Source organism: Hordeum vulgare, chromosome 4H, assembly GCF_904849725.1.
Source record: "Hordeum vulgare subsp. vulgare chromosome 4H, MorexV3_pseudomolecules_assembly, whole genome shotgun sequence".
Lineage (NCBI taxonomy): Eukaryota > Viridiplantae > Streptophyta > Magnoliopsida > Poales > Poaceae > Hordeum > Hordeum vulgare.
The window spans coordinates 547603734-547611700 of record NC_058521.1 but is presented as its reverse complement, the minus strand read 5'-3'; the positions used below and the strand labels follow the sequence as shown (position 1 = coordinate 547611700).

The window sequence follows — 7967 nt, the reverse complement described above, 5'->3', positions numbered from 1 at the left end:
ATAAGACCGAGAATAGTATATGCCCCGTCTCACCACTAGCTAGGGCCACCAGCATTAGGAAACTAAGGAAGAGTCGTATAGCTAAGGAATTCAGGGCTGATAGAGCTCTTGGGAAGAAGTCGGTATCCAGCTTTCTTTCATTGATATCACAATAACAAGCGAGGAAAGGACAGTCTTTCAAGAGAAGATAGGTCTTTTTTTCATTAAGGAATTGCGGCGAGTATTGCTTGTTTCCCAGATCCGGTATCAGGACCTGTCGATAGATGGGATGGACCCACCCGTTTGACTCTTATGAATTGATAGTTAGATACTATTGCTAAAGGAAAGTACAGATAGTGGTTTGTGTTGCAAAAAGCTAGTTCAAGGTCAGGCTCCGTCAAACAGAGTCGTCAAGAACGAAAAGCTGAAAGAATGATGTGTCAAACAGTGATTGCGCACAGAGGTTAGTTAAGTATAGGAACTATTGTCCCTAACGAGAAGTATGCTGCTGTCCCAATAAAAGGATAGTTGGACGGTATCGATTGAGGGAATAGGGATAGGTGGTTAAACGCGATGCTGCGCCTAACTATATAGAACGGTGATCCATGAAGAGAAGTCGGCCAGCTATTAAGTGAGAGAAGTCATCAACCTATTACTAGTGTCAGTTCTGTTAAGAGAAGTCATCAACCTATTACTAGTGTCAGTTCTCTTCTTCCTCTCTACCAATTGAAAGTAAGTATTGATTTCGCCTAATAGGGACAAAGCAAAGTACGGTGGTCAAGTACAGTATGCCTGGAGTTCGTAGTGCCCACTAGATGTCATTGGCAAGTTATAGAAGTCTTTCTCTCTTCTGAGATATCATTGGTCAGTGCAGCGAGGGGCAACCATCATTTCTATTGCTCTGTAAAGAAAAGATAGGACAAGGGTCTTGCTCCACCCAATGGAGATAAAGCACGGGGATCCGTTAAGGGCGTATTGAATCGATAAGAAGCACTTGAATTCTAGTGGGCCCGGCTACCCAACACTAGCCCCGGATCGTTTATGTATTATCAATTGATAGTAGGGGCAGGCAGGGGAAACTCTTTATATCAGTTAAGTAAACTACTGATTGTATTGTGGGCTGGGATCACCTTTGCGAGTCGAAGTAATTTCCGGAAAGACACAGAGGAGCTCTCATGCGTGGACCAGCAGTAGCCCTGTCCTCTCCTCTTTGTTGGAAGATGAGTACACATCGGGTAATCCGTCCACGAGAGCCCAATCACAAGAGGCTCATACAGAAAGCAATCAGCCCATAGCCCAATATCGAGACCACAGCCTATTATTCAAACCACAAAGGATCCGTCTTTCATCGTCCAATCTTCTCGATCGAACATATTGACATCAATACTCCTTTCCATGGCCATTCACGGCCCGCGAAGATCAACCACTCGTGCCCGAGATCACTATCCAATCAAAAACCAGACTTTCAAGATCCATCTCACTCAAACCCTTTTGAATGTAGCGGATAACAACGGAGTGGGGCTATTGAATTGATATGTATTCGAATCTTAGGAGCTGGTAATCACTGATATGCTCATATTGGTGACGTTATTGTTGCTGTAATCAAAGAAGCAGTGCCCAAAATGCCTCTAGAAAGATCAGACAGAAGTAAGACGAGCTGTAATTGTACGTACATGTAAAGAACTCAAACATGACAACGGTATGATAATACGATATGATGACGGTTGTCATTGATCAAGAAGGAAATCCAAAAGGAACTCGAGTTTTTGGTGCGATCGCTCGGGAATTGAGACTTATGAATTTCACTAAAAGAGTCTCATGAGCTCCTGAGGTATTAAAAATACTAGTAGTAGAGACTATGATATAGTAGGGTATCAGAATATAGATCAATTAGTAGATTGTGTTATGATATAGTCGGGTATCAGAATATAGATCAATTATGAATTTCACTAAAAGAGTCTCATCAAGAAGGAAATTCATTCATACATTATGTTATACGATGCTGTCTATATTGAAGAAATTCATTGCAGACAAAACTTATCCATCCATAACTCTCATGGGTTAACATAATAAGAGGACAACTACATCCCCAAAACGAAAAAAGGACACCTACACATCATGCACGCAAGCACACCACATCAAGCACGCCTCAAAAACCGCGTCGCCACGTCCCTGAGATCCAGCTCTAACACTGATGCACATCGCCATGCCGACCAGCAAAATTAAGCCACCACAATCAGCCGCCGGCCACTTTTTTGCGACTGACCATATCCTTTGTTTGGCCAATATTCCCAGCATCTGACTGCCTCTATCCCTGTCCCGGGGAGGATTTCCCTGCAACCAAACAAATCCCGAACTTCAAAATGATCTGAAGAACCAGGATCTGCAAACCAGCTGACTTTACCAAATTGGTGAACAGATCAAAACAACCATAGAAGAAATCTCAAAAGCAAAAAGCTAACAAACAGGGACATAGGAAGAACGTATTATTATACAAAAACTTAAAACATATTATGATATTAACATGAAAAACCAAGATACTATAATAAAGAGGACACAGAATATGGGTGGTGATATAGCAGGATGGTCGGCAAGGCAAATAAATGCCAGTTGAGACCAAATATCAATCTTCACCGTCCTCAAAGGAATCCATACATATAAACCAAATTAACACGTAGGGTTCTACAAGTAAATGCAAAAAAGACAACAAAAAACTATAGTTTTGATTCACCTGAAAAGGGTGAGGATGAAAGGTCATCAGATAGGAGCAAAAGACTATTTATTTTTCAAGTATAACCTGGGAAAACCACACTAAATCAACAGGCAAACCAAAACAAATTAACAGAAAAGAAAATGAGATACAGGAATAATGATGCCTCAGAAGGAAGGCAGTAGGTTAATGTAATCATTACTGATTTCATTGAGAAAGGTTCACACTAATCATCATCGGCATCACACAACAAAAAAACAGAAAAACACATCAAATAAAACTGCAGACAAAGAAATGTAAAAGATAGGCCTCATAGAGAAGATTAGATCGTTCCACATGAAGAGAATTCAGACATATGCTTGTCTATAGTTTAATTTAATCCTAGGCCCAAACAAACAAAATAAGGTCCACAGCTTCAGCAGGAGAAAGCTAAAAAAATCCATTAATTTCTGGAATCTAACCAGGGATGATGATCAGACTTTGTTCTGCATTTGGGCCATCATGTTGGCCAGTCAAACCAATAGGGAAATTAATCATTCATCATCACACTTCCACCGATTAAATAAGAAAACTATTGCATGAAATTACTCTACATAGAATAAAACAAGGGAAACTATGACAAGGCAAAGCAAGCAAAATTCAATTGACTCACTTAGAAACAAGAAGATGATCAGATACAGTTCAGTATTTTAGGCCATCATATCAGCCAATCAAACCAATAGGGAAATAAATCTCATTCATCATCTCATCTCATTCAATACAAAAAATAAACTGAAAGAAAATTACTCAGTGAGGCAGGATGCATCAAAGAAATGCCTCATATGCAAATTACCCATAAACTCAGGTTTCCTCATTTGCATCAACAGCCATTCAAACAACAAAAAAGAAATTCTTAAAAATGGAAAGGCAAAATTCAGTAGAGAATGATCAGATAGAGCTAATACATGATTCAACGGACATCATACCGTCCTTCAATAATTATTTAATCCTCATTTCACCCAAAATAATCAAAACAGCACAACCAAATAGTGAGAATATAATCCTGGATGCATCAGATCTCCAAGGTGAAAAGATGGTAACATCATTGAGATGCCTCAGACGCAAATTACCCACAAAAATTGTGACTCCTTATTTGCATCAACAATGGCCATCAAAGAAACAGCAGCAAGAACAAGACAAAAAACTAACTGCAAGAGATACTACAACCAGAAGAAATGAATGAAAGCTTTTGCAGCAAGGCTCAAGGTTTCAGAAAGAATTGATATCTATTCAATAAATGAAATAACTGTATGACGAAAGGTTAGATTCGGTTCAGTATTTGAGGCCAGCATATCAGACCAATTAAACCAAAAATTAAATATTGTTAAACTCTTCAAATAACAGTAATAACACAAACCTAGGTAAATAAGAGAAACTGATTATCAAAGATGTTAAACAAACATTTTGTTGTATCAGTTAGAAAAACAGAAATCAACTTGAAACAACAAGCAAACTGATCCACATTTGCTCATGGTTGTCATGTGGGTACAGTGCCTCCAGACAAGTTCATTCCTTAAACAGCATCCTGGAGCCATCTGCACTTCTAAACATTAGCCTCTTTGGAGAATTACACCTGGAATGACACAGATTTTATCAATTGCAATGGCTTAGATAAATATAACCGTTATGAGAAGAAGATCAAAACAAACACAGAATATCTAAACTAATGGAAGCTAAGATCCAAAATATAAAGACAACTCAGTCCCTTAGATGTTCTTTGACCATGCGATCATTACCACAGGAGTCATTACAGGTCTGTAACTGTAAAATTTGCTCATCACAGTTGTCAAAATCAAAAGCCAAACAGAGGATCAACAAGGATTTTGTGTGTGACATGACATGTATGTAGAAGCTGCCAGTGCCCTATGAGAGAACTCGGAGAGCACAAAAGAGGGGCAAACTCAGGATACAACAGGATGATGTTGCTTCAAGGGAACGAGTCCATTGGGAACCGATCAGACGATCATCCCAATGACCAGATGACGAAGCACAAACAAAACACATGTTCAGTTGTGAAAAGTGTCCTCACATCCATTAATTTTCAGAGGAGCAGTGCTACATGTAATTCATATATGTGAAATATGAATAAATATCTACATCAATTACATTTACTATGCAATTTGTGTTATGTAATCAAACGGCTCATTTTTCATTGTTTTTCATTCTTTCCATCAATCATGCCAATTTGTGGTACTTCACCGATGGTTTACATTGCTCAGTCATATGATATGACTTCTCACTGAGGCCAGAGGCATCTCTGAAGTCTGACATGCGAAAATTCATAATTCATCACCGCAATGCCACAAAACTAGGCAAATATGAGAAAACGTCTACAAAGACAATCTACAAGAAAAATGGAAGAGCAAAGATGCACTTTCGAAACAGGACATCAAAAACACAGCACAACTTTTGAAACAAAAAACAAGATAGAACAAATATGAAAGTTGGCAAAGAGTATTGTTGCAACTTTTAAATACTAAGAATCAGATCATGGATCATATTGTTGCAGTATTCTCTAATCCTTTGATGCAGGCTTAGTTTTACTAGTTAAAAAAGAATAAGTCAACTTAGAAACAGAAAGTAAAGTTTCATTTAATCATCAACAACCTCAGATTTGTCCATCGATGTCATGTGGATACAGAGCCCCGTAGGTTCATCCAGTAAACAGGATCATGGAGCCATCTGAAACTCCAAAAGTTGGGTATAGTCCACATATTGTTTGTCATCCATCTCTCTGATTAGGTTCAAATATACACCCAATACAACTGGAATGGCTCAGATCAATATAACAGGTTTCAGTCATGAATTCTCAGAAGCAGAACTGGCATGTTTGCTGTAAGTGTGTTATCATCACTGCCATATCAAACCAGAAAACCCATATCTAAAGTAAAGAGTGCACAAATAAAAACTAACATTCTTATGGCACATGTTTTCCCTTGTATTCATGAATTAATTTGAAAAACAGGTAAGATGGCATTGTAGAAAAATAATGCAGCTAAGCTCTTCAAAAACTGTATTGAAAGTTGGAACCGATAGGTCGCACCAGATAATAAAGCAGAGTTTTGGTTAGACAATTTGACTCTAGAGCAATTCCAAACAGTGCAAAGGGTTTGGTAGGTAAATCATCTCACTATACACACTCGCTACATAAGCATAAGGCCTGAGTCCAGCAAAAAAAATTGTTGATATAAGGATCACACCACACTCCATTATCACCACATATTTCCTCTGTACCTTCCTACTGAAACAACACAACCCATTCTCTTGGTATGGTGCCTCCAGAATGACAATTCAGTAGTCAAAACACATGTATTTTTGTCAATTCTAATTTATATCTGCTCATCAAATTCATCAAAAGAGAATGCAATTTAGTTCCTCAACGTCCAATCACATAACAAGAAATTCTGCGCTGGATAGCGAGAGGAATATCTGCTTTCTGCTTACCATCTTCTCATTGCCCAAGAACCATAAAGATTAGTTTACAGGCAAGTACTGTCAAGAAAAGCAGATAAAAAACACAGCAATATCTAATCTGTATTTTTTTCATCTACTGCCAGCAAAGATGCAAAATACAAAGACAACTCAGTCCCTTAGATGTTCTTTGACCATGTGATCATTTCCACAAGAGTCATTACAGGTCTGTAACTGTAAAATTGGCTCATCACAGTTGTCAAAATCATAATACCAAGAAAGTGTATGTAAGAGCTGCCGAACTGACAATCACCACAGAGTCTGTTTCTTCAATATCTTGCAGCGGGTTCTGTGCACAGATCATTCAAAGAGGAAATGAATCGAGTGAATCTTGTGCCGTTATTTAACTCCCATCTCATAGGAGCAAGAGACAAAGCTGATGACAACACACGATCTGCAAGTTTTTCAACCTCTTCCACAAATCAGAGGTACTTGTGAGAGAATAGTTAAACTCGACTTGTTTTATCATTTCAATAGTAGCAGAAATCAAATCTAAAACAGAAACAAAAGTTTCATCTGATCAGAAGAACCTCAGAATTGCCCATGAATGTCATGTGGGTAAGGCGCCTCCAGGTAGGTTCATCCTCTAAACAGGATCCTGGAGCCATCTGCACGTCCAAATGTTTGTAGCATCATCAGCAATTCAAATAGTGTTTCACAACAAATCATGACTTATCCTGATTCAGGATGCAAGGAAGAGACTACGGTAATCAATCATTAATTTTCAGTTACCAACGATGTGAGAAAATATAAAGAATTGAAGTGTAATGGCTCAGATATTGTATAACAGGTTTTCAGTCATGAATTGTCAGAAGCAGAACTGGCATGTTTGCTGAAAGTGTTTATCATCACAGCCATGGTCAAACAAAACGCACAAACCTAAAAATTAACTTTATATTTGTATGGCTCATATCAAGAAATTCAACCATGTGTTTCCCTTGTACTTCATGAGTAAATCAGAAGCGCGGGTAAGATTCAAATCACCGCCATCAATCAAAACAAAATTCACTAAAGAGCTATGTAACGCGGGTTCAAACAGATGGGTGGCATCAGATAATAAGCGGAGTTTTTGTAAACATATCAAAGATTCAGCGTTTAGCATACAATATTTCACATCATTTGCCACCCTAAGCTAGTACCGATAAATTTACAAGGAAACAGAGAAGGATAATGCAAGGCATCAGATAATAAGCGGAGATTATTGGTCCACACGTGGAATTTTTCCATTGAGAGTGTAGGATATCTGTTCATCACTTGCCAGCACGAAAGAATAAAAAAGATTTCGAAAACTAAAAATCTCGGTTAGGCTATTTGACTCCAGAGCAATGGCAAACGCTGCTGAGGGTTGGTAAGTAAACCATCTCACTATGCGCGCCCGCTCTGGCCCCCTCAGATCTGAGTCTAGCAAAAAACTGAACCGCGTCTAAGAGGGAGACTATGAGCTGAGCGCAAACATGAACAGAAGAAGAAAAATAAGAGATCGGGATCCTAATGTTTTCTCTCGGATGCCAACCACAGGGGCAAGCACGGATGATGCAGACTTGTCAACATGGCATCAGTTCAGACCGCCCGTCTGCGTGTACTCTCGTCATCGAGAAAGATTTCGGACCACAGATCATCTAATCTGATCTATCTAAACCCACAACAAAAACTCAGAAGCAACACGAGAAACGAGGCTGAGAAACAGCGGATAGCACCGACGAGCGTATGCGGAGGCCGAGGCGATGGCTGCCGCGCCGCCGATGAGTGGAGGCGGGGGCTTAGGCAG

The 7967-nt window shown here is 39.1% G+C and overlaps 1 long non-coding RNA gene, 14 other non-coding genes and 2 pseudogenes across 15 annotated transcripts; all 17 read right to left on the bottom strand.

The window, feature by feature from the left end:
- Positions 1-1986: 1986 nt before the first annotated feature.
- Positions 1987-7894, bottom strand: LOC123449425. The gene is made up of 2 exons (XR_006632015.1): positions 5336-7894; positions 1987-4301 (listed from the first exon to the last, which is right to left on the bottom strand). It is a non-coding gene; the product is annotated as an uncharacterized LOC123449425 (long non-coding RNA).
- Positions 2532-2618, bottom strand: LOC123451599 (annotated as a pseudogene).
- LOC123451630 lies at positions 2853-2931 on the bottom strand. The gene has a single exon (XR_006632459.1). It is a non-coding gene; the product is annotated as a small nucleolar RNA U83 (small nucleolar RNA).
- Positions 3157-3240, bottom strand: LOC123451618. Its single transcript, XR_006632451.1, has one exon. It is a non-coding gene; the product is annotated as a small nucleolar RNA Z102/R77 (small nucleolar RNA).
- LOC123451614 lies at positions 3354-3440 on the bottom strand. Its single transcript, XR_006632447.1, has one exon. It is a non-coding gene; the product is annotated as a small nucleolar RNA Z102/R77 (small nucleolar RNA).
- LOC123451619 lies at positions 3611-3689 on the bottom strand (annotated as a pseudogene).
- LOC123451607 lies at positions 3733-3830 on the bottom strand. The gene has a single exon (XR_006632442.1). It is a non-coding gene; the product is annotated as a small nucleolar RNA Z101 (small nucleolar RNA).
- On the bottom strand, positions 4421-4516 carry LOC123451519. The gene has a single exon (XR_006632367.1). It is a non-coding gene; the product is annotated as a small nucleolar RNA SNORD25 (small nucleolar RNA).
- LOC123451556 lies at positions 4937-5029 on the bottom strand. The gene has a single exon (XR_006632397.1). It is a non-coding gene; the product is annotated as a small nucleolar RNA R64/Z200 family (small nucleolar RNA).
- On the bottom strand, positions 5497-5590 carry LOC123451522. The gene has a single exon (XR_006632370.1). It is a non-coding gene; the product is annotated as a small nucleolar RNA Z223 (small nucleolar RNA).
- Positions 6093-6237, bottom strand: LOC123451653. Its single transcript, XR_006632480.1, has one exon. It is a non-coding gene; the product is annotated as a small nucleolar RNA snoR136 (small nucleolar RNA).
- LOC123451518 lies at positions 6305-6400 on the bottom strand. The gene has a single exon (XR_006632366.1). It is a non-coding gene; the product is annotated as a small nucleolar RNA SNORD25 (small nucleolar RNA).
- Positions 6526-6630, bottom strand: LOC123451633. Its single transcript, XR_006632462.1, has one exon. It is a non-coding gene; the product is annotated as a small nucleolar RNA snoR97 (small nucleolar RNA).
- On the bottom strand, positions 6965-7059 carry LOC123451523. Its single transcript, XR_006632371.1, has one exon. It is a non-coding gene; the product is annotated as a small nucleolar RNA Z223 (small nucleolar RNA).
- LOC123451645 lies at positions 7103-7188 on the bottom strand. Its single transcript, XR_006632473.1, has one exon. It is a non-coding gene; the product is annotated as a small nucleolar RNA U36a (small nucleolar RNA).
- Positions 7242-7326, bottom strand: LOC123451560. Its single transcript, XR_006632400.1, has one exon. It is a non-coding gene; the product is annotated as a small nucleolar RNA R16 (small nucleolar RNA).
- On the bottom strand, positions 7373-7461 carry LOC123451561. The gene has a single exon (XR_006632401.1). It is a non-coding gene; the product is annotated as a small nucleolar RNA R16 (small nucleolar RNA).
- Positions 7895-7967: the final 73 nt, after the last annotated feature.